Source organism: Podarcis liolepis (genome assembly GCF_965112155.1).
Source record: "Podarcis liolepis genome assembly, chromosome: 5".
Classification (NCBI taxonomy): Eukaryota; Metazoa; Chordata; class Lepidosauria; order Squamata; family Lacertidae; genus Podarcis; species Podarcis liolepis.
This window is the reverse complement of record NC_139556.1, coordinates 26,518,107-26,542,580: the sequence shown is the minus strand read 5'-3', so window position 1 is coordinate 26,542,580 and position 24,474 is coordinate 26,518,107. Positions and strand designations below refer to the sequence as shown.

At 39.7% G+C, this 24,474-nt stretch overlaps 1 protein-coding gene across 1 annotated transcript in view; it reads left to right on the top strand.

The window, feature by feature from the left end:
• BMPR1A (bone morphogenetic protein receptor type 1A) overlaps positions 1-24,474 on the top strand; it is a 57,791-nt gene that overhangs the window by 7,872 nt on the left and 25,445 nt on the right. The window contains exon 2 of the mRNA XM_083502691.1: positions 18,117-18,237. The gene's annotated coding sequence lies outside the window, so the exon portion shown is untranslated. The remainder of the gene's footprint in view (positions 1-18,116; positions 18,238-24,474) is intronic.

The window sequence follows — 24,474 nt, the reverse complement described above, 5'->3', positions numbered from 1 at the left end:
CTGCATACAGCAATGTGTTGCACTGCTCTAGAATCTTTGCTCCAAAAATAAGACTCATTTACATACTACTACATTACCAGCAAGTGATCAGTTCCACAACTGTTCCCGCAATACAGTATTAAGAAGCTGCTGTTTTAAAAAGGATTTATTAAATGTGAAAAACTTTGTTTCCTCAACCACAGATAGTTGTATGACTGCACACTTCTACTAATGGACCTGGTAGTAGATATGTTTAATTCAGAGCAAAGTGTATTGAGCTTCAAGTAGAAATGTAAGAATCCCCAGAAGTGCTCCAGTATTGCATAACTTAAAGCAATATGCATTTGATCATTAATGTGGCATATAATAAAAGCAGCAGCACATCTCCTCTGAAGTCTAGACTGTGATTTGTAATCTCTCTCACAACGTGCCAGCTGAATCTTTCAGCCAAACTATAATTGACTGAATAGAACTATGAAATGCTTTCTGCAAAAAGTGTCAGTCTAACAGAGATTTTTGAGACTAGATTGATTTTAATCACTGAAAAAACAGATTGTGAATCACATTTTCCATGTTAATACATCTATTTCTTGAACAAGCACGCATACCATTTGGCTGCTAAAACAAAATGTTTTCTTTGTTTGTTTTTTTGCAATGTAATAAAGTGGCCTAGCTTTACTAAGCACTATGCAGCCCACATGCCTTTTGCACTACAGAATTTGTATGTGTTTAAAGACAGAAAGCTTTCACAGTTGCTAATGGTTTTATTTGACTATTAATAAGGACAATAAGGAAGAGCACTTACTTGAAGACAGCATGCTAAGAACTATTCAGAAGCAAGATTTGGTAGCTAATAGAACAGCACTTCTTCAAAAAATGGGAAGTCTGTATCCAGGGCCTTTGACTGACCGTATAAACCTGTAATCTCTTACCCAGTTGGGAATAAAGTCAATTGAACTCGATAGAACTTACATCTGAGTGCAAATGTATAGGATTGCACTGTAAATGTTAGGGATGTGCATTGGATTCAGATGAATCCTAGAATGAAGTGGACTGCCTCATACAAATTTTATGTTTGCCACAGATAAAGCTTTCTCTACAAGGTGGCATGCATTGAAGCAACAACTTTGCCTTAAAAACCTAGACAGTAACCAAAAATAATATGGACAAGTAGCTGCTGAAAGCAACGGTATTGTTGCTAAGCTTACTATAATGTCAAGCTGGTTCAGACCTGGCCTTGGAACTGAATCAGACTTGGTCACTCTGATGGGTGACTTTTCTCATGAGAGAAACATGGGAAGGAGTGTGACCCTGTTATTTCTGCTCAGTCTCTCAGTGGCTTTTGATAGTGGCTTTTGATACTGTTGACCATGGTATCCTCCTGGACTGACTCAATTGGATGGTTATCCAAGGCATTGTATTACACTGGTTCCATCCTTAGTTTCAGGGCACCCGGCATCTGTGTTAGAGAGTTCTACATCTTTTCGTAATAATTAGCTGATTTCTGATTTTAAAATTTTGCATAGTTTTTATTGTATGGTTTTATGGGTGACTGTTGTCACTGTTGTAAACTATTCTGATGAATATCAATATAGATATAGATAAATTGTTCCAATAAAGCTTTTTATTTTCTTTAGATGCATTAAAATTTGATAATTTTACTTATTAAAATACAGTTTGCTGTCAGATACAAACTGTTTGATAATATGCATAGCCTTATTACTCCAAATAAGCCCCTAATTTACATTTTGTAAACTGGGATGGATATGTTAAGCCCCTAGAGCTGTATTCTGCAGAAACTATGGATCTCAGTGTGGATTTTTTAATGCTCTGTTAATGAATTTTAAAGCAATATTAATCAGGTTACTTCTTGACTTCCACACTCTTAATAGTGCTTTTCCGGGTCACACCTTTTTTTAATGTGAAACTATTATGCTGAAAAATTTTCTGGCATAAGGAATTAGAAGAGAGAGTGTAAATTAAATTGTGGAAAGTCAAACAACAGATGTCAGCTTTGAAGTCTGAGATTGTCCAATAAAAATAAACTAGAAGAAAGGGAATCAAAATGTGGAATTAAACATCTGCTTGGCAGCTGTGGATATCTGTCTTTCTTAAATTCTAAGATGTGGCACATTGCACCTTCTATTTCTTTACATTTATATTCCATCCTATTTTGAAGGTTTACAATCAAACTATAAATCTCCATTTAACTGTCCCCATTGTTTCTTTCACCTTTTGCAATGCAGCCACCCAACCATTATGAACCCTGCCAGTCACAGTGTCCTTTCCCGTTCTCATTCCAAAGCTTCTGTCATACTCAGTACAGTGGTACCTTGGGTTAAGAACTTAATTCGTTCTGGAGGTCCGTTCTTAACCTGAGATACCACTTTAGCTAATGGGGCCTTGCGCCGCCACGCGATTTCTGTTCTCATCCTGAAGTAAAGTTCTTAACCCAAGGTACTATTTCTGAGTTAGCAGAGTCTGTAATCTGAAGCGTCTGTAACCAGTGGTACCTCTGGTTACAAACTTAATTCGTTCTGTAGGTCTGTTCTTAAGCTGAAACCCTTCTTATCCTGAGGCGCGCTTTCGCTAATAGGGTCTCCTGCTGCGTCCGGTGTGCGATTTCTGTTCGCATCCTGGGGCAAAGTTCGCAACCAGGAGCAACTACTTCCGCGTTAGCGGAGCTCGTAACCTGAAGTGTTTGTAGCCAGAAGCGTCCATAACTACAGGTACCACTGTACAAGAAACCCAGCTCCCAATAAATGTATATCTACTATCCCCAACACTTCCTGTCTCTTAACCATATAGCCTGATCTTTCCCTCATCAAACCCAGTCCTCTGAGGATAGCTACCTAAATGCCCACAGGGATGCAGCTTCCAAATGCACTGACTGCTCAGTGTTAGAAACTGAGATATGAAAGCTAGGAGCTAAATGGCACCTTAAGCCTAGGTTATGGGCGTAGCAACAGAATGTCCAGGTTCACTTTTTTATAACAAGATTGCAAAGCTGAAAATGAATGAACTGCAGCTAAAGGATTATGTTCATTTTTCACTTAGTCTAGTCCTTCCCCTGCCCAGCTCCCTAATATTCTTAGAAGGGTCTCTTCTCTAGTCTCCCGAGAGTACATTGAGGTGGGGAGGACTAGACCATGTGTTCCATTCAAAGTTATATTATGTTGCCTTTCAGGTTAAGCAACTAATTCCCCTTATTAGGGGCTCCTGGAAGACACCCTGGGTACAGATTGAGCTCTTCCCCTCCATCTCTTTCTGGGGAGTGTCCAGGGCAGCACTGAGGAAAATTTGTAACCTCTTCTTGAAAGCAACCCTTTTGACATGGAGGGAGTAGAGTTTGGTTTGGGCCCCGGGTGTGCCACCGTTCACCTCAATATTGGATCACTTTGCTTTAAGTATCAGCAACTTCAGGCCTGGGAATCTAGGGGAGTCTATAGAATTAGTGACGTATTATATGGAGAACAAGTCATTAAGAAGGATTCTGTCATTGTGCTGCTGTAGGGTACATTGTTTACATGGTTCTAGCTGCCTCAGGCATGTTCATTTGCAGCAAATCCCCATGGAAGGGGACAAATCTACAAGATAGGGGACCAGTCTCTATGCTTTATAGCAGGGGTCAGCAAACTTTTTCATCAGGGGGCTAGTCCACTGTCCCTCAGACCTTGGAGGGTGGATGGCAGACTATATTTTGAAAAAAGAAAAAGAAAAGAATGAATTCCTATGCCCCACAAATAACCCAGAGATGCATTTTAAATAAAAGGGCACATTCTGCTCATATAAAAACATGCTGATTCCTGGACCGTGCATGGGCTGGATTTAGAAGGCGATTGGCCCCCGGATCTGGCCCCCGGGCCTTAGTTTGGCTACTCATGCTTTTTAGTGTGTTGATAGATCACTCTAGGGGCAGCTTTACTTGCCTTCACCAGCTTGGGAAGGGGGGGGGGACTTTGGGACTGACATTGACAAGCATAAATGGAAGGGGCTGTGGTCCTGCCTCCCATTAAAGATAAACTCTGCTTGCCTTCAAGAAGTGTCCCTTAAGGTTCTCTTCTACTGGCATTGGTTTCCAACACTGCTCTCCAAGATAAACAAGTGTTGATCGCCATTATGTTGGAATGGCTGTGGAAATTATGATTCTTTTATCATTCATGGTGGGCCTGCAATATAATGCAAAAAATAAATAAATGAGAAAATGTTTTTGACAGCGTCCCTTCCATTATGGACCAGGAATTGAAGCCTATCACATCCTTAGTCCTATTACCATGAGCAGAAACTTAGTGATTGAGTTATTTTTGTTGACAGCCGCACAACTGATTGTGGCTTGTTACTGGAAAGTGGAATGAGAGCCACCACTGGAGACCTGGATTAATTATTCTAAGACATAGCCCTCTCAGATTGTCTTAAACAGAGAAGGTGGCCCATCAGGGTGTGTTAAAAAGGTACAGTCTTGAGGAGATTTGCTTTTTGTTATCTTTCATATATAAAAGACACCATACTTAGTCTCCCAAGCACCTATGTGGGGAGGCCACATGGGGGTTCACTGAAAGTGGGGTAATGCATGAGGCATAGGAACCTTGCAGAAAGATGAATCTCCAAATGCATGAGTAATATTACATTTACTGATACTTTCCTTGCTTCGGTGGTAGTAGTAGTAGTAGAAGAAGAAATTAATTTAATTAAATAAATAAATAAAATAATATTTATACCTCACCCATCTGGCTGGGTTTCCCCAGCCACTCTGGGTGGCTTACAGTACATATAAAAACATAGTAAAACCTCAAACATTAAAAACCTCCTGATACAGGGCTGCCTTCAGATGTTTTCTAAAAGTCAGATAGGCAGTTGTTCATTTCCTTAACATCTGATGGGTGGGCGTTCTACAGGGAGGATGCCACTGCTGAGTAGGCCCTCAGTGGGGTGGAGACACTCCTTCAGGTATACTGGGCCGAGGTTACTTTGCTTTGTTCAGGTTTGTAACTGAAATATGTCTGTGTGCTGTTTGTAATGTTTAATGAAAATAATAAAATTCTCTTTAAAAAAATCTTACTCCTAGCCCTATTTTCCACCCACCCACAGTGACTTCGAGTGGAAAAAATTCCACTGTTATATTTTTCTGTGCAATATTTTCCATTCCTAAAAATACATTTTCCCCATAAAATTAATCATTAACATAATGAATCAAATAGCTGTTAGTTGTAATGTTGTAATTAACTTTTTCCAGATGATTGTCCCTAGGAAGTACTTGCACACAGGCCTACATACAATTTCAGTACCTTAATTTTTTCTTAAACTTTAACTAACATATCCTAATAAAAACAAATTCCAAACAAATTGCTACCCAAGTGTGCTTTATTGATCCCCGCCCCCACTCAGATAAATTTAAATGCTTTTGGTTTTTTTGTAAAATATTTAGTATTTATGCAGCGTGTAAAATGAACATTGAATACTTTTGATTAAGGTTTATTTACCAAACAGAAATGAATGTGCCACATCACCCCTACTCCCAAGTGACTTAAGTTTAAGTTGAGTAAAGTGAGCTAGAAGTTGACAATCAGGGTGCTATTAAAGAAGCAGGAAGCAAAGAAATAAAGGAGAAAGTGAGAGCTGAGAGACAGGTTTTGCTTCCTCACCCACTCACTTGCATGTACCTGTCTGCCTCTGTGGCTCAGGAGTAGAGTAGGTAGAGACAGAAGCAGACAAGCAAAAGAAAAAGGGATCTACTTTGTTTTCTGTTCACCCCCCTGTCCCCACAATGCAAGGAAAAAGAACAGGGGCAGCTGATTGGGAGGGGGCAATAGGTTATACCTTTTGCTCCTTCCTGAGTTGCAGCTGCAAAGCTGAACCATAGCTGGCCTGAATCACATATTATGAATATGATTTTGCAAGGCAGTTGTGCACTGAAGCTGCTGGGTGTTTAAGCAGCAGCTATGGCTATAGTACCTTAGTCTGGAACTGGCGCTCATTGCCAGTGCAGTGACCACAGATTAGTTCAGAGAAAGAAAAATCATTTTTGCCTGGACACTTCTATACTGGCATGCCAAAATATTTCAAAATTTCAAATATTTTTAGGGTTACAGCTTCTAGTGGATTACTCATATCAGTTTTGAATTAAATAACTGATGAATCAGTTAAATTTGCATATGGGAAAGCATTATTTCTGAAGCACAAAACATGTTTACTTAATTTTTAGAGATGCACACATTTGTCCTTGTAGGCATAATCTTGGTAAGGCATTCCTGTGTTTGAGAGAAGGGAGAATGCCTCTGAATAAGTTGGTTGGCACCTGAGGGCTTTATAAGCATTGGAAATTAAAAAAAAAAAATCCTTCTGTCCAGTTTGATTAGGGGGTATCCTTTTAGTTGATCAATATGTTATACTGATTTTTTTTTTTAAAGCACATTGCTGTTACCCAGGCCAGTGGCCCATCAATTGGGTTGTTATGAGAGATGTTTCTAGCATGTCAGACTGTAGATTAAAATTATTTTGCTATAGTACTTTGCCTTCGCTTGAGAATTTGACATCTAGCCAAATGTACCAGGATATACTAGAAAACTTCATTGTTCATATGATTTGACTTGCAGTCTATCTTCTGTTCTAAAATCCAAATGTGCTTCCTGAAATGTGTGTGTGTGTGTGTGTGTGTGCTTGTGAAGGCTAAAATCTACTTGGTATTTGCACTGTATAAGAATGTCATGGGAGGGGGGAATTTAACACTAACATGATTTTTCCCCACATTAAGGTTAGAGTCCTATAACCACGTAGCTAGGAGTGAGCACTGTTCCAGTATTCAGTTCAGTGGTTTTTGTGGTTCAGTGGTTAGGCATAGGATTGCACTGTAAAATAACTTTTATCAAGGAAATACTGGCTCAGTAGATAGTTTCAGGAGCTCGTCCTACACTCGAGTAGGACCCTGGTAGAGACACATGCCCGACTGGCATGTTCTCTCCCTCCTGGTCATTGTTCGGGAGCATCAAAAGCTTTTTTCTGCCCAAACATCACAGTGACTGATGCCAACAGACATTGGCACACTTTAGGGATCTGCAGAGTGTTTGCAGTTTGTGTAACAGAACTCAGCAACTCAGTATTTTGGCTAATCAACATGGCTCCCTCTCTCTCTAGCATAAGACAGCAAAAAGAAAGAACAAAGGACAATAGTCCCACTTCATGGAACACAGTAACACAAACATCCTGTCTCCCATCACTTCCCACACTGTGGAGTCAAAACATACACCGTCATGTGAAAGACAACAATCCCATGACTCCAATCACGGAGCAGGAATTCCAACAGATAGTAGGTTTGCCTATGTTGCACATGAGGCCTGCAGAGAGGTACAGCTGTGAAAGAAATAATCTAAAAATACATTGCTGAAATGTTATACATGAGTGAGCAAAAAGGGATGAGAGGAATCAGCTTTACAGAAAGCCGTTGTATCATTGCCATCCTGTTTCATTGGGTCATCTACTGTGTCTATCTGGGTGGCAGGGTTCGAAATTAGCAGGGTGCCAGGCCTAAAGATTCATGCCTAAAGATTCTCCATTTGTGAGCACCTCAAAAAGGCTGGGTACTATTTTTGTGTGTGCCTGGCTGACACTGATTTGTGCCTGGCTGACTGATTACTGAAATGCATGTGCTTTGAAGCCTCGAAGTATATGTTAAGGATGGACAATATGTTAAGGAATTTTATCAATAAAGAGGAGAGTGTTTTGAAAACTGTAAACATAATTTCTACTAAATTGTGATATTAACAATGTGTCATTTATGTGAATTGTGTATTAGTTTGTGCTTATCCAAATAATAAATAAAAAGTGTTGCTGCCCCCCCCCCCGGGCAACTAGACATTCTGTTTTGGTGCCCACAGGCTCCTAGCTTTTCTATCCCAGTTTCTAACACTGCTGGGTAGTGATTATACTCCAATTTTATACCAACCAATTCAGTTTCAGATTGAAACCCGGACATGAGCATCTACTTCCCATCCAGGCAGGGGTGGGTGCTCACTACCAGCTATTGCTCTGGAAAAATTCTGGGGACTGGGCCTTCAAGTAAAGGACCCTGAGTGCCCTTGCTCCTGTAACTGCACAAGGTCTACTTCCAAAGTGTGCTGTCAGATACCTATGGTTTTATAGAGTGGTAAATAAGTGAGTGTGATATGCAGTACATGCTCATCAAGAATTCTGAGAGGGCCCACCTGAACTCTGTTTACCTTTCTCCTGCACATGCCCAAGCTCACATATGTGTGCTGGCAGTGTGTTCGGACATTAGGGGAAATAAAATCTGCACAAACATCCCATCTCTACCTCTGTCTGTTGTGAGAGAATGAGAACGTCTTCAATGGAATGATACTGAATGATGTCCAGCCACTTGGCAATGAAAATGCACTTGTGCAACTTGCTTTCTGGTTTCCCTTCTTTCTCATCCAGCTCCCTGCACACACCCCAAATCTGCTCCAGATGATCCCCCAAGACTCAAGAGCAGATTTTGGAGTTGTGGGGAGTTGTAGTGGGGAAGAAAAGATGAAGGCCTATTGTGGGAGTGGGTATCTGCTCATGATATGATGGACCTCATTCATGGTTATAAAATCAATCAGCATGTTTATAGAAGAGATACCTGAAATATCTCATGGGAGCCAGTGTGATCTAGTGGTAGTGTGTTGGACTGTAACCTGGGAGACCATGGCTTCAAATTCCACTCAGCCATGAAGCTCATGGAGTGACCTTGGACCAATCACAGTCTCTCAGTCTAACCTACCCTGCAGGGTTGTTGTGAGGATAAAACAAGGAGGGGGGAAACTTTGTATGACATCTTGACTTCCTTGGATGAAAAGTGGGATATAAATGTAATAAAGAAATAAATGTTTGTTTAACCTAGGTTTAAATTGATTCCTTTTAGTAGTGCTAGTGATAGATTCTTCTAGATCATTTTATCCTATATAGTAGTTTTAATCAGTCTTACCCATTCCTACTTCCAAAGGATTCCAAATATGGCTGTCATAGGAGAAAAGGAGGACATTTGCAGGTGCATATCTCCTCTACCCCAAGATACAGCTCGGTCATGATTCATGTGTTGTTCAAGCTGAGGTAACTACCCTCACTTCCTTCTCAGATCAGATAAAGGAAAGGCAGTAAAACACACTTTTTAAAGAAAATGTTTCCCAATTAAGGAATGTATTCAATGCTGCATGAACAACCTCCAGTCACACAACAAGGTCTTCCCTTCTTCTCTGCCCATGCAACCCTCAAATCTATATCAGAGGTACTACAATGGTCTGGAGCAAATTTTGAAGTGCAGAGGAGAGGAGGGGAAAGTTACATTGCACAAATGGAGTAGTAGCATTGGATATAGTCCATAGTGTTTAAACTACTCTTTACACTTGGTAATGTGAATTGGGCTGCTGTGCATGAACCTTCTTTGAGTGCAATCAAACCAAGTTTAGCTGTTTAAACAGTGCAATCCTATGCATGTGTACTGTACTCAGTTGCAAGTCTACATTGGTTAAAAGGATTGTAATGTATGCCTTAGGCAAGCATCCTGGCGTAGATAGTTCCTATGGATGGATGTGACCACTGAGAGGGCCCCCTCTCTCATTGCGACCCTCCAAATTTCACTTAAGCTGGTAACAAATCCATGCAACAGAGGCCACCTCTGCCTCCCAAAGCACTCCCAGATAAGGGACTGTAGCATTGAAGCTTAAATCATGTTGGAATCAGAATAACTAAAGGAGCTTAGCTTGGGATCGATTGTACCCTCTTTTATTAGTTGCTATACTAGAGAAGCTTACTGCTTGCTTAATACATTTTTATTACTGTACTGGTCACTATTGTGTTGTTTTATATCTGTGGTTCTGTCAGCTAAACCTGTTGTCATTGACCGTGTTACAGAAGTAACAAAGGGCATTCTCATTTTTTCATGAAGCGTTTAATCCATATTTGCTTACTGCTGCTATGGAAAAGACAAGTGTATCAGTAGAGAAGCCTCCTTAGGTTGCATGTTGTTATATTTATAGCACAATAGATCCCTGACATGGTTGAAGTTTGAGTGCTTTCCATGCATCTCTGCCAATGCATCTGTTTTCTCTTAATTTATTTTCAAAGATGCCAGAATGAGTGCATGGAGACTATTTTGCCTAATAAAGCAGAGACATTATGAAAGTGCATAAAGGATGCTGTACTGTTGCTTTTTTATAGTGGTAAAGTGAGCTGAGACTATAGCTAGGGCTTTGTATTGCTTCATTCTTTGGTGAAAATCAAATGCTGATTAGGATGCCAAATAATTTTGATGTTAATCTTCTGATGCTACATTTTTTTCAGTTTAACATATCTTCCATATTAATTTAGTGTTCAACAGTAGGAGATTTCCTGGGGGGCGGATAAGTATTTCTGTATCCCTGTCCTTAAAGCTTATTGTCTTATAAAGAAATGCTGGCTCATCAGAACATTGCCAGAGTAAGGTTCCCCCCCCCCCAGCCTGTCACAGTGTGAATCAGCCTTCCTGGACATAGGAAGTCGTGGATGAACAATAAAATGTACATGTAATATACAGCTCTATGTTACTGAAATTAATTTTGTATTTGTCTGTGCTTTACATTGGCTTCACTAGCACATAATGCTAAACTATGGTTTGGTTTAACTTGAAGTTCCAAGTGCAGGAATGAGAAGGACTTTGCCAGTATTTACTTTTATGTTTGCCCCACTCAACCTGTTCTTAAAATAAAAAAAATTCCTTCCAATAGCACCTTAAAGACCAACTAAGTTAGTTCTTGGTATGAGCTTTCGTGTGCATGCACACTTCTGAAGAAGTGTGCATGCACACGAAAGCTCATACCAAGAACTAACTTAGTTGGTCTTTAAGGTGCTATTGGAAGGAATTTTTTTTATTTTGACTATGGCAGACCAACACGGCTACCTATCTACTACTCAACCTGTTCTTGTAAGCAGATTAGGGATCATGATCTATCAGAAAATAATCAATTTCAAATCAAATCAGTTTCAAATCAAGCTGACTTGTTTTCCCTCCCTCCCAACTCTACAACTCTATGATTCTGTGATTCTAGTTCATGAAAAGGCAAGATTAGGGGAAACTGGAAGTAAACACTGACAAAGAACTTGCTGTTGTATGGGAGGAGTAAGCTTTGCTTGGGTTAATTCCAGCTAACATATACAGCACTGAACCATAGTTTAGTGTTACATGTGAACCCAGCTGGTGTATAACAAAGATAAGTGACTCTCCACTTCATGTTTGTTTGAGACACATTGACCATATCATACAATAAGATGCTCTCTTCTCCCCTTTTGCACTCCCAGTTCCCCTTTTCAGTTCTGTGTTCATGGTAACTATAATTTACCTTTATGTCTGAACGAGGCAAGCTATGGTCACTGTGAGCCATTGTTTACTTTCAAACCAAAATGAGAAACCATTGTTTGAACTGAGCTTGTAATGCTGGTTTGTAGGCAAACTGATTAGATTTAACAGCACATTGTAGTTACCCTGAACCTGGATGGGAGAAAACAAAGCACCAAGTATCTGTACAGAACTTAAATGGAGTTTGCTGTGGCTCTTATAATGGTTAATGTACTAATGGACTGTAAAGAGCGGTATTGAAATTGTTATGTAGTTGCAGCCATGTCCAGGAATCATTTGCATAGTTTGCTTATTTGTATTGGGTGCGTGCCATTTATATATACACAGTATAACCAATAACAAATCCATTTTACTGTTTGCATCTTGGTTATTCCCCTGTAATTGGTAGAATATCCATTTTATCAGAGAAGACAGCAGCCTCCCTAGAAAGCAGAGCAGAGGAAATCTTCAGAATATAAGTGACTTTAATGACAATTGTTCAGCTTAAGCAAACAAGTAACACATGTAGAGAGCACTGCAGATAATTCAAGATATGAGCTACACTATCAAGTGCTGTGGATCACAGACTTTAATCGTAAACAAGTTCCACTGAAATCAATAACATTTCTGAGTAAACATTTTTAGCATTGTGCTATAAGTTTATTGTGAAACCAAGATGCCTCGATTCCTGAAAACAGACACACATCAATAGATATGCTTCAATAAATGTTTCTAAAATTCTCCTTTAAAAAAAGAAAAGAAAAAAAGCTTAAAACTCCTAATATTTCCCGCTTTCAGCAGAATAACTCTATGAACCAGTGCTGAGATGCCATTTTAAGAGGTTAAATTACTTTCTAAATGTTGCTGTGAAGCAGAAGGGAAGGGAAAAGATCAAGTTACTCATTCTTCATTCCAGAGCCTACCACTACACTTGAAGGCTGGAGACATGCTGGCTAGAATACACAGTTGCCAGTCGTCTTTAGCCCTGCCCCCACTCAGGGGAAAGACCAAAAGAGATTTTCTTTAAAGGGGGCCTGGAAAGGGAAAACAATTTTTCTTTTCTCCAGGAATTTTTAAGTGCAGCTGCCATATCGTCTACTATGCTGATCATATAATCACAGTTGTCATGTTTTTAGTTATTACTTTGCCAAATTTTACTTTTATACGCGTATGAAAGTTTGGTCCCTTTACTTTTTGTTCAGGGCGAACAAAAACTAACCTATCTAGTTGATAACTGTGTGCACGAGGTGGCACTTTATTCTTATTTCTATGATCCGTTATAGAAGGAATAGAGGAAATTGCTTGTTGACTTCTCTCTCACAAGGCTGCATGCACTCTTACATAGTAAAAGAAATGAACCATTAGTAATAGTTACACATTGACGTGTATTTTCTCTTCATGCTCAAAAAGCTCTTCAGCTCAGTTGTAATCAAATGAAGCAGGAAAGGCTTGCACCTCTTCCTTCTCTCTCTCTCAATATTTTTCATTCCAGTCAGGACAGTATGCTCCTGTCCTGGCCTCGTCCTGAAAGAACATACCTCTTAATGGTGGAGAGGAGGTTGCAGGAGGGTGGGGTGGGAGGAGAGAGAGGACAGCTTAATCAGCAAGGGGGGGGGTCAATTCAGAGAGGCAGGCATGGTGATCAGATGGTTATGTTTATTACAATATTGCTGGTTTCCCATAGCTGATCAGGGACATTGGTAGGAAAAGAGTTGGTCTTGAGCACAGCTTATGATGTAGAGCAAAATAAGAACAATGACGAATCATGATTTTTGTTTCTCAAGAGGCTAAAGTTTCCCATTATGCCAATAACTTTGACGTCTCCCTTTTCAGACACATTTATGAAATTGATGAGACCATATGAGGATTAATATATATGGGGCAGATTGTGAAAGCAAGGGTGGGGAAGGCACATCAATCTAAGTTTATACAAGCTGGTGATTGAAAGATGTCTGCCATACACCTTGAATTTGGAAACACACAGATGGTGGTTCAATCAGTTTAGTTGGGAGGGGAGGAGGAATCCAGTTCAAACTATTTGTGTGAGGCACCACTTGCCTTTAATCTTGGGACTACATAAGCAAATGCACAATTTTATCCATGCAGTTAGCTACTTAAAAATCAAAGGTTGCCTTACATGAATACATTTGTAAGAAATATGTCTAACTTTAATGGAACATTGCTAAAAAAATTCTCTCAACTTTTTGTGTTTATACTAGGTCGATCATTCTTATAGCTAGTAATACCTGCCTTTAAAATAAATAAATAATGTTTTGCATGGCTATTTAGTACATTGAGTTCCACAAAGATGTGATGTTAGTTTGCAGATATGCAAAATATGGACTTTCTATTTTTAACTCGTGCAGTTAGTTGTATGCATGCAACAGAACTGTGAAAAAAAGAATGATACCTTTGATCAGTTTATTGCTAGTTAAAGATGTAGTGACTGAAAAGTCTGCTTTTATTATACTCCAAGTGTGGATATACACAGGAAGCACTGTGTAAAAGTCTCAGCCAGATTGAAATATGTGTGTTTCTGAGATTTCTCTGACCATTTCTTTCTTAAGTTGCGAGTTGGAAAAAAGGCTCTCGCAGTTTTTAGCAAAGTATTGTCACAGACTGCTGTAACTGCTTGTGGTCCTGCAAAAATTCTATAGTCTTTTAAAGTCGTTGGCTACAGTATTTTTGTGAAGTACAGTGGTACCTCGGGTTAAGAACTTAATTCGTTCTGGAGGTCCATTCTTAACCTGAAACTGTTCTTAACCTGAAGCACCACTTAGCTAATGGGACCTCCTGCTGCTGCTGCCGCCGCGTCGCCGCCATTGTGCGATTTCTGTTCTCAACCTGAAGCAAAGTTCTTAACCCGAGGTACTATTTCTGGGTTAGTGGAGTCTGTAACCTGAAGCGTCTGTAACCTGAAGCATCTTTAACCTGAGGTACAACTGTAGCTCTATGATGGGATGTACACACACTATTGTAAAGTATTTAGTTTCTGTGTTTGCAAAAATTACAGAAGTAATGAAATTGGCATGTATAGTTAGTAAACAGCTTCTGAAACATCCCTCAGAATATGTAATCCATAGACATAACCACAGGAAAAATGGTGGGGATCAAGATGTCTTGCCATAATTTGGGGAAAGAGAATAATTGTGTTCAGTTCAGTTCAGTTCAGTTGCAGTATCTAGCCTCTAGTTTTTATCCCACAACTGATTCACATTTGAAAAACTTTATTCCCCTATTTTCCCCCCTGGCAGTACTACAATAGCACCTGCTTCTTATATGAAGCCAACACAAGTAGTTGCTTCTCTTCCTAAGATCAGCCTTAAGGCACTGAAATTCCTAGGCAAGCATTTTCCTCCCTTGTTTACCCTTAATACAGGAGAGGTAGAATTGAGGTTTGATTCTTTTTGCATGCCTAAATCATGCAATCATGGAAATAGGTCTTAAGCAGATTTTTAAAACATGGGGAGGAATTCTTAATATTTTGGATTGGTAATCTTTTTTGTATTTTGGAGGAAAGAATAGATGAACTGAACTTGCTTATTAACAAATTGAGCGGCATACTGTGGGAGCGCTCCTCCATCTTGATTGCTATTACTTATCAAGTGGAAGAAGCTTCACTTTACTGTGTGTTATATGCCCTCTGAACTAACACAGGCTGCTTTATATCAGTTCTGTTGTGAAGTTCATTGAACTTCCTTACAGCTCATTGAAGTTTGTGCCACTCTTCCATGAAAGCCTTGTTGTTGTTGTTGTTGTTGTTTAGTCATGTCTGACTCTTCGTGACCCCATGAACCAGAGCACACCAGGCACTCCTGTCTTCCACTTCCTCCCGCAGTTTGGTCAAAACCATGAAAGCCTATGGGTCTGCATTTCTGAAGCAGCCCTTCCCACAAGCCTGCATTTTCTTCTTGCAGAAGGTGATCAAGTCAGTGATTTTAGCTATAAGGTGTGGCAATAGGAGAGGGAGTTATCAAGGATTGAATCACTTCTGGTCTCCTTGATGGCATTGGGGTGGGGTGGGGCTTTAACTGGCCCCACAGTTTTCCACAAAACGTCTCAGGATTCCATCTGGGCTTGTTTGTGGATGTTATTTTCGCACACATTGTGGCTGTGGGAAATTTAATAAGGTCTCAAATAGGACATGTAGGTTTGTCAGAAAAATGATATAGCAGATATTCTGTTGGTGTCAGTACACCAAGAACCATGCTCCTATTTTCAGTGGTTTATATGAGTTCCAACAGACATTAACAAGATTAATGAGATTTCAGCAAATGCGTAGGAAAAACACTTTATGTTTTGGCTTTATAATTATATTCTATAGTGTGTGGAAAAACCAAGAATTTTCCAAATATAAAAAGAGTGTTTGATAATGAGGTTTAATGTCAGCCTGTCTATTCAGCAAAGACTGCAGTCTTTAAGAACTGGTGTTATCTGATATTTGAGTTAGTTTCGGGTTGCTCCATTTTACACAAATTTATTATTGATTCCCAAGGCCTGTTAAACCAATGATAGGAACACTTACGAATGTGCATGGAGGCAGAACATTATGACCTTCTTGTAATGACAAAGGTTATTATGAAGCTTTGAGGTAGCAATCCTGAAACTTAATTTTTTGAGGGCTGAGTGCTTGATTGTCTGCTCACGCCAAAGGCAGAACTGCACGTGTTAACCTTTGGAATTAGCTTGAGTCAGGCTCATTAGCTTGCTGTGTTCAGCTTAACCAGAACATTATGGACAATGTGGAAGTCTTTCTTTAGCACAGGACTGGGGAACCTGTGACCCATCAATTGCTTTTGGACTACAATTTTCGTAATAGAATCCTAGCAACCTGACCATTGACCACATTAGTAGGGGCTGAGAAGAGATGGTGACTAACAGCCTCTGAAGGACCACAGGTACCCAGGCCTTCAAGATTTTGAACTCTGCATGCTGACACAATGTAGTTGGACAAAAATCGACTTCAAAATCCTAAAGCACTAATGGGGCACCTGTGGTTCTCCATATGTCCCACTCCTGATTTAGGATTTAGAACCCTTATTTTTGCCCAGCTGCATATCAGTATGCATGTGCAACAGCATCATTTTTATGTTTGTAGTGTTTTTTAATAGTATTGAAGTAGCATAATTTATTGCATAGTCATGCAGCCTTTCTGGCAGCTGGTAGGAGTATGCTGCAGGCCATGTTGCATTCCCACTGGAACCATCAATTGGTGTCAAAATACCCTCGTAACTTTTCAGCTCTTTCACTTGATGGCATAACAGAAGGTGGGGTGAGCATATTTAGTGTTTTTGAAGTAGGTACATAACAAGCTACAGAGTCTGTGGTTCCCAGATTGTGTGTTAGCCTTTGTGTAGACATTTTTTTCAGCTGCTTCTGCCTTCATCAGTGTTATGTTCCTGTGTGTGTGTGTGTGTGTGTGTGCGCGCGCGCGCGCACACACACACACACACACACACACACATATTTCTGCAGGAGGCACAAGGAAGCTGTTTTTATACTGACCTGTAGATCTTAATGAATGGTTGGTCCTCAAATTTATTCCTGGTGCTGAACATGTTTATGATTTTGCCATGGTCTCAACCTTGTGAATACTAGCCATTCCAAATGGAAATCTGTCATAAGAGTTACATACTGTTTCACAAAAATATTGAAGCATGTACATGGACACTCTTAAAGATCTGAACCACACAAGAGTTCTGAACCCACAATAAGGGCTGAGAAAACAGAGCAGTGCCCTTCCATTTTACCCTTCTGTATTTCAGACAAACCTATCCATCTTGCTGGGGTGGAGAGGAAGTTTACAGTAGGTAGAGTCTGTGCAGAGAATTGTGTTCCTCTAAAGATTCAGCCCAGCATATTTATCCTACTTTTCAGGAGTGGCTTGCTGTAGTTATACAAACCTACTTCTCAACCTCTTCCACTTCTCCCCCACCCTATCAGCCATATAGCTGCTATACAGAGTCCAGGAGCCAGCATACTACCCCGCCTTCCAAAATATGTATTCACAATGCAAGATATCTCCTCTTAACTTAAAGCCAACTTTGACCGTTTTAATCACTTGCCTTTCCCCATAGAACTGCTTTTTTATTTTTTTAAAAAAAGAGATGGGAATGCAATTTTGGGGAGTGAATTGTCAAAATAGAGCTTATTTATGGCAACAATTTATTTAAAACTGAGGGCCAAGTTAGGAACTATTACAGGTTCTTTAAGGCACTAGATCACATAGGAAACTGAGAGAATATTTAAATTCCTGAGTGATAGCGTTTTTAGAAGCCTCAGCAACCAGATGGCTAAGATTCTTCCAGTCCTTCCCTAAGTTAACATAGTTACTACACCAAGTTTTATATCCCCACTTCAATTGTTTTTGTTTTTGACTATGCCAAGACTATAGATGTCTGTTGGTTGTCATCCTGAATTATATACAGTTAATTGAATATGAAAATTGAGCCTGTATGTATGTAACACTTTGAAGAATTGTGTTGTTGTGCATCATTACAGATGATGGCGAGCATCCAAATAACGACTTTAGGCATATCCAACATCTCCGGCATGCCTAGTGGGGTTTTTGATCCCTTCATGATGCTATCACAGACTGCTTTTGAAAGCCCCTTCAAAGTACTTTGCTACACAGTACAGAGAGGCTGTGTAGTGTTAGTTTGTGTTATTTGCAGACTAACATTTATGCGCACAAATACTCTATAGCTGGTAGGATGAAACACATACACATCTTTTTAGCTCTTAAAAAGCCTGCTTGAAATTAAATTCCAACTCTTTTCCTGTCTTACAGCTTTAAAGAAATATGCATTGTTACAATTTTATTTTGGAATTGATGAAGTGGAAATACAGATGAAACAAGTTTGCAGGATATCAACTCTACAGCACCATTTCATCCCACTCATCAGCAAAAGGTAACAAACATCCATTCAAAAATGGGCTCAATTCAAATATAACATTCTTATGGGCTGTTGGATTAGAAATGTTAACTTTTATTTAAAGCACCAATATCCTGCCTATCTTAAAAGTTCAAGGTGGCTAGCAAAATTCTGGGGGAGGGGGGCCTATAATATCTGAATCTGAATCTGGGTCAGATTCAAAGCTGCAAATAAACAAAACAAAACAAAAAACAAGAACCAGCCTTCCTTGCTGTGCTGGTTTTTTAGTCCTCACTGTAGCAGGAGGGCATGAGTTTCATTACAGGCACTTGAAACATAATTGACAATCAGCGTCCATTGTATTTCATATTTGAAAATATCATATAAAATGCCTGTTGGCTCTCCTTGTTGGAGAGGCTGATTAAATCCCTTTTCAGGCACTTTGTAAACTTCTAGGCAAACTATCAACCAATCCTACTGGTCAGAGTGGCTGAGAAGATCAAAAGGGATGGTGCCTTAACCCTTGGCAGAAAAATAATAATAGTTTAGCACAGGCTTCCTCAGCCTTGGCCCTCCAGATGTTTCTGGCCTACAACTCCCATAATCCCTAGCTAGCAGGACCAGTGGTCAGGGATGATGGGAATTATAGTCTCAAAACATCTGGAGGGCCGAGGTGAAGGAAGCCTGGTTTAGCATATGATATTTAAAAATAGTCTACCTCAGTTCAGATGTTTTTTATTGCTGTTCCGTTTATGGGGTAAAATTGGTCCAATATCTGATCTATCATTACATGCAGAAGTTTGTTCATGGTTGGACACATAATAATGAGTCTCAGCAGAAACTGGCCCAGATAGATGGACATTAGTATGTCATTGTTTAAATCAGTGGTTCTCAAGCTTTTTTCTCTGGGCCACACCACATCACATTATTTTATTGATAAGAAGTACATTGCAAAACAAGAAGAAACAACTACTTAGCAGTGCTTGATTTATCATATAGAAAACAACTACTTCATAACATGATCATGGGACATCCAGAAAGTGTGAAACAATGCAGCTACATAAGAACATGACTCATTTCCAAAATATAATTCTAAATGAGCCTCTTACACATGTATGTTAAGTATGTATACAAACTCAATAAGAGGTGTGAGCTTGCAGTATCACTTGATGCTCCTAGTCTCATTTTGAAAAGCTAGTTATTCATATTTTGAAAATAGAAAAATATTTTGACATTATACTACACTAAAAGGTTTCTTTGATTGTCCTTGAATCTTTGCAGCACACTTTCCAGCCTCTCCCGCCACACTTGTGTGGTGCACCACACCCTCTGAGAACCAGTGTTTTAAATGAATGGTGATGAAATCTTACTGGCAAAGTTATACTTCTGAGTATTTTTAAAGAGAAAGGTCCTGTTCACACTCTAGTTTGAAAGATAGGCTTGGATACATTTATCCCCTTCAGAATGCTCTCATTGGATAAGGCACAAGAGGGAGTTTGCAGAAGATACTGATGAAGTAATAGTAAACAAAGTCCAAGGGAATAAATAGCAGGAAAAATTCAGGGCAACTTAAAGGAAAGATATGAAAAAAATCATCTATGATATTGAAATTTGGGACATAATGGTGAGTGTCAAGTAGAATAAACCCATTCTAGTAAAACACTTAGCTTGGTATTACTGTAATTTTCACTTGCTATTAAAATGAGATAATTCAATAATTAAAATTATGATTCTGTTTCTGTTCAGATAGCTTTCATTGTACTTACTTTTGTGAGAAGTTCTGGATCCAGTATCTAGTTTTATTTCACATTCAGTTTTAAATTGTGTGTATTTATGTTGCGAATACTGAAATTGTGGAGAAACATAACAAAAGATTCATAAAAATGCATCATAGGGGAATTTAGGTAAATATTGTGTACATGGCAAAATATATAATGATCCCAAGCAACATTTCCTTAAAATATGTGTCCCTTTAAAATTCACACTCATGTTCCACAGAAATGAAGCACTTGCTTTCCTTTTCAAGCACATTATAATTTTACGCTAAGGAACTTTGGGATTCCTCATAAAAAGCCCCCGCCCGCCCCGATATCAACACTGCTTAGCATTGATTTTCATTAATTGGGGGGTACCATGAAACAATTTTATTTTAACACTTTAAAAAACTAAGGGAAAATACAAGTCTGTTGCTATAGAAGTGTGAACGTTATCTTTGTACTCTGTTTTGTTCATCTACTGAAATTTTAAGATTGGTTTTAGAGTCTGTTTTGAAACTGTTTTTAGAACTACCTTGTTTTGAGCTTCAGGGAATACATTTTTGTGAAAGAATGTGTCCATAGTTGTTTAGTCATAACACATTTATGATACCTAAAAATACATAGTTGCCTGTTTATCTTGCTCTAACTTGAAATCAACCACTTACTTGTTAAGAGAGACAAAACAGGAGTCCTTACAAACTTGAATTAAATGTTGCTCCACAACTTCCTCTACTATCAGCCAACTGTTCTGCTCAACTTAATAGTTTTCTGATACCCTTTGTGGGCAACACTGAAAACTCTGGTATTTCTGTTATTGAAACTCCTTTGGCCATAGTTCCTAAGGACAGTTGCTCACAATGCACTCATTTCATTCCAATCAGTGCAAAATACAGTCATACCTCGTGCTGCGTTCCACTCTTCTTACGGACTTTCAGCTTACGAATGTGGCAAACCCAGAAGTATTTACTTCTGGGTTCGCCTCCCGCGCATGCACAGAAGCAATCTGCGGGCTATGTGCAGAAGCGATCTTCGCGCACACGCAGAAGCGATTGCACCTCGCACATGCGCGGAAGAGGCGCTCTAGTTGTGGACTTTTCGGGGTGTGAACGGCATCCTGAAACGGATTAAGTCCGCAACTAGAGGTACCACTGTGGGTTTTGTTGGCCGAGTTTGAACATCATGCTTAAACCATAGTTTCAGTATTATATAAATGAATCTGGGCATGAACCTTGGGTTTGCCCTCTCTTTTCTAGTTCAGGCATGAAAATGAGATTGGAAGAATCTGCTTTCAGGTTAAAATAACCATGGTTGTCACTACAGTTACTCTAGAGTTTGGTTTATTGGAACTAGTTAGAATCAATCCATGGTTTCTGATCCTGGCTTTTCCTGTCTGTTGTTTCCTTCAGACTTCTCATAATGAAACACTCCAGCAGTATAACAGCACACAAACCTGATGTTGGGAATTGTTGGATTTAGACTTTAGATCTTTTCAGTTTAAATGGTGATCCTAAGATAACTGTGCATCTGAAAGGGCCAGTTCAGAGTTCTCCTCCATCTACTTCTATTAGAGTGGAGAGAGAGTGTGTGTGTGTGAGAGAGAGAGAGCAATTTGCGTTTAGTGGGAATGGTTTGAACACAAATTCTGGAATGTGTGTTAAAGTATTTTTCACCTCACATTAAAAGGTTGCATCTGCTTTGAACATTAGTTTCATTCCAGTAGTCCTTAACTCACTGAATAAGTAGTTTCTGTCAATCCTTTTGCCCTCATTGCATGGGTGTAGCTAGGTTTTTCGTTAGGGGGGCAGGCAGAGCATTTTTTTAGGGGATCAGCCAAAGTTGTTGAGCTTTTTGAGAGGAAAGCACTGGTAGAAATATTGCCCAAAAGGCATCTGCTGCCCCCCCCCGGCTATGCCCATGCTTCACTATACTCCATTCTTCAGCAGGGAAAGATCCATAAATGCCACTGTTGCTAACTCACACTCGGAAGTAGGTGCCCCTTGTTGCAAACTTTGCCCTGGGATGCGAGTGGAAGTTGTGCTTCAGCGGCGCGGCGGCAGCGGGAGGCGCCATTAGCAAAAGCGCACCTCATGTTATGAATGGTTTCCGGTTACGAACGGATCTCTGGAACAGATTAAGTTTCTAACCGGAGGTACCACTGTAGTTTGCTCACTCTGGCTGTGGGTACTCTTTCCTGTCCAGACAAATGGAGATACTACCCTCTTTTCACCAATTGGGGGGGGGAAATCTGCTCCTTTGGAAACAGAATATGCCATGCAAATAGCACCTCAAAACATAAGGACATTTAATAAATGTGCAGCATGAAAATACAAGAAGCGCCTGTTGCATCAAGCCAGTAGCTCATCTGGTCCAGCATCCTCTTCTCACGGTGGCCAAACAGTTGCCTGTGGGAAGCCTCCTCTCTCCTGTGGTTTCCAGCAACTGATATTGAGAAACCCCAAAGTGGAGGTAGAACATAGCTACCATGGTTAGTAGCCATTGATAGCCATATCTTCATGAATTTGTCTAATCCTATTTTAAAGCCATTGAAGTTGGTGGCCATCCTATGGGAGCAGATTTCATAGTTTAACTGTGCACTGTGTGCAGAAGTATATATATTTTTTGCCTGTCCTGAATCTTCCAACATTCAGCTTCATTGAATGTCCCCTAGTTGAAAGACAGAGACAAACCTGTCTCTATCCACATTCTCTACACAATGCATAATTTTGTACAACTCTATCATGTCTCCTCTTATTGATCTTTTATGAAAATCCCAAAATGTTAAAACTTTTCCTCATGGGGAGCTATTCTATCCCATCAATCAATCATTTTTGTTGTTCTTTTTGGAGCCTTTTCCAGCTCTACACTGTCCTTTTTGAAGTGAGATGACCGGAACAGTACTTAGTATTCAAAGTGTAGTTGCATCATAGATTTGTATAATTGAATTATATCAGCAGTTTCATTATAAATTCCTTTCTGAAAGTTCCCTAGCATGAAATCTGCCTTTTCTGCAGCTACCACACACACTGGGTCGGCATCTTCATCAAACTATTCTCTCCCAACTCCAAGGTTTTGCTCTTGTCAGTTACCACCGGTTCAGACATCAAGACCATGTATCCTATGCGAAATTAAGTCGTCTCCCCCTGCATCATTTTTATACTTGTTTACATTGAATTGCATTTTGACATTTTACAACCCATTCACACAACTTTTAGAAATCATTTTGGAGCTCTTCTCAGTTGTGATGTGTTTTGACCATCCTGTACAATTTAGAATCATCAGTTGCTCAGTTCTCACTCTATAAAAAGAGTGCATTAATTACCTTGTGCATAAATGAGGAAGAGTTGCTGTGAAATAGATCATAATTATAAACAAAAGTGTGTTACAGCCTGGTGTTGATAAATGCTAGGGCTCTGTGTAATACTACTCTTAGCTTAGCAGTTGGTAATGCAAGAATAATAGAGTGAGCTGCGTGTATTGCTTCTCCCACTTCCTTGGACTCCCCCACCCCCCCTCTAATGGTAGAGAGGAAGGGAGGAAGTTCCACAGTCTGATTCTGATTACTTAACTATTGTAAAGCAACCAGGAGCATTGAATCTGAAATGTTGGTGTTGCCCCTCTACATTCTTCGAGTTAGATTCACAAATGTTAATGAAATACTAACAAGTTGGGCAAATCTTCTGACCCAAAGTTCATCCGCGTAAGTCCTGAGATGACATGATTTAACAAATTGTATGGTCTAACTTATCATTCTACACTTTCACTCTTCAAACAGTTTCCCATAACTATAGCTGGGGTCCGTCCCCCCCAGCAGATATGTCACGTCTACCCCATTCAAAATCTTAGAAGCCAGTTCCACAGATTAAAATCCGCAGAGCACATGGGGTCATGCCCTATGTTTTTAATATCTTGCACCCTTAAAAAATGTGTTGACATTGATTTCTCTCCTCTTCATCCCAAACACCCCCTCCAAAACCCAGCCCTATCTAATTCAAAATATTTGTTTCCCTTAAATATTCTGATAGTTCTTTGTTTAATTGTCTGGAATGTCGCTGGCATACAAAGAAGGCTGAAAGTTGTAACACCAAGTTTTCTTGCACTGTGGGTATGCAAGAATTTGTGTGCCTCATTCTTCTGAATTACTTAATATTTTATATAGCGACATTGAACTGCAAAACAACGGCCTTTAACATTTTATCCTTAAATAAAGTCCTTCACTGTTTTGTCTGTAGGGGATGGCAGGAGGGGGAGATTGCTTACTGAAGGAGAAGACAGTATTCTTATGCTAATCCAGTCTGTGGATAAGGAGCAATGCAGCCATGCAAACAATGGAAGTGGAGCCAGAAAGTCTGCTGTGTAGTCTAGCACGCCTTGAAAAGCATATGAGACAGGGCGCCTAGGGCTGCTTAAGGGGAGGGGCCCAAGAAAAGGGGAGCGCTTTACTCCAAGTTATTTTATGGAACTGGCAGATGACCAAAGAAAGGAACCTTACTATGTAGACAGAGAGAATTAAGATGAG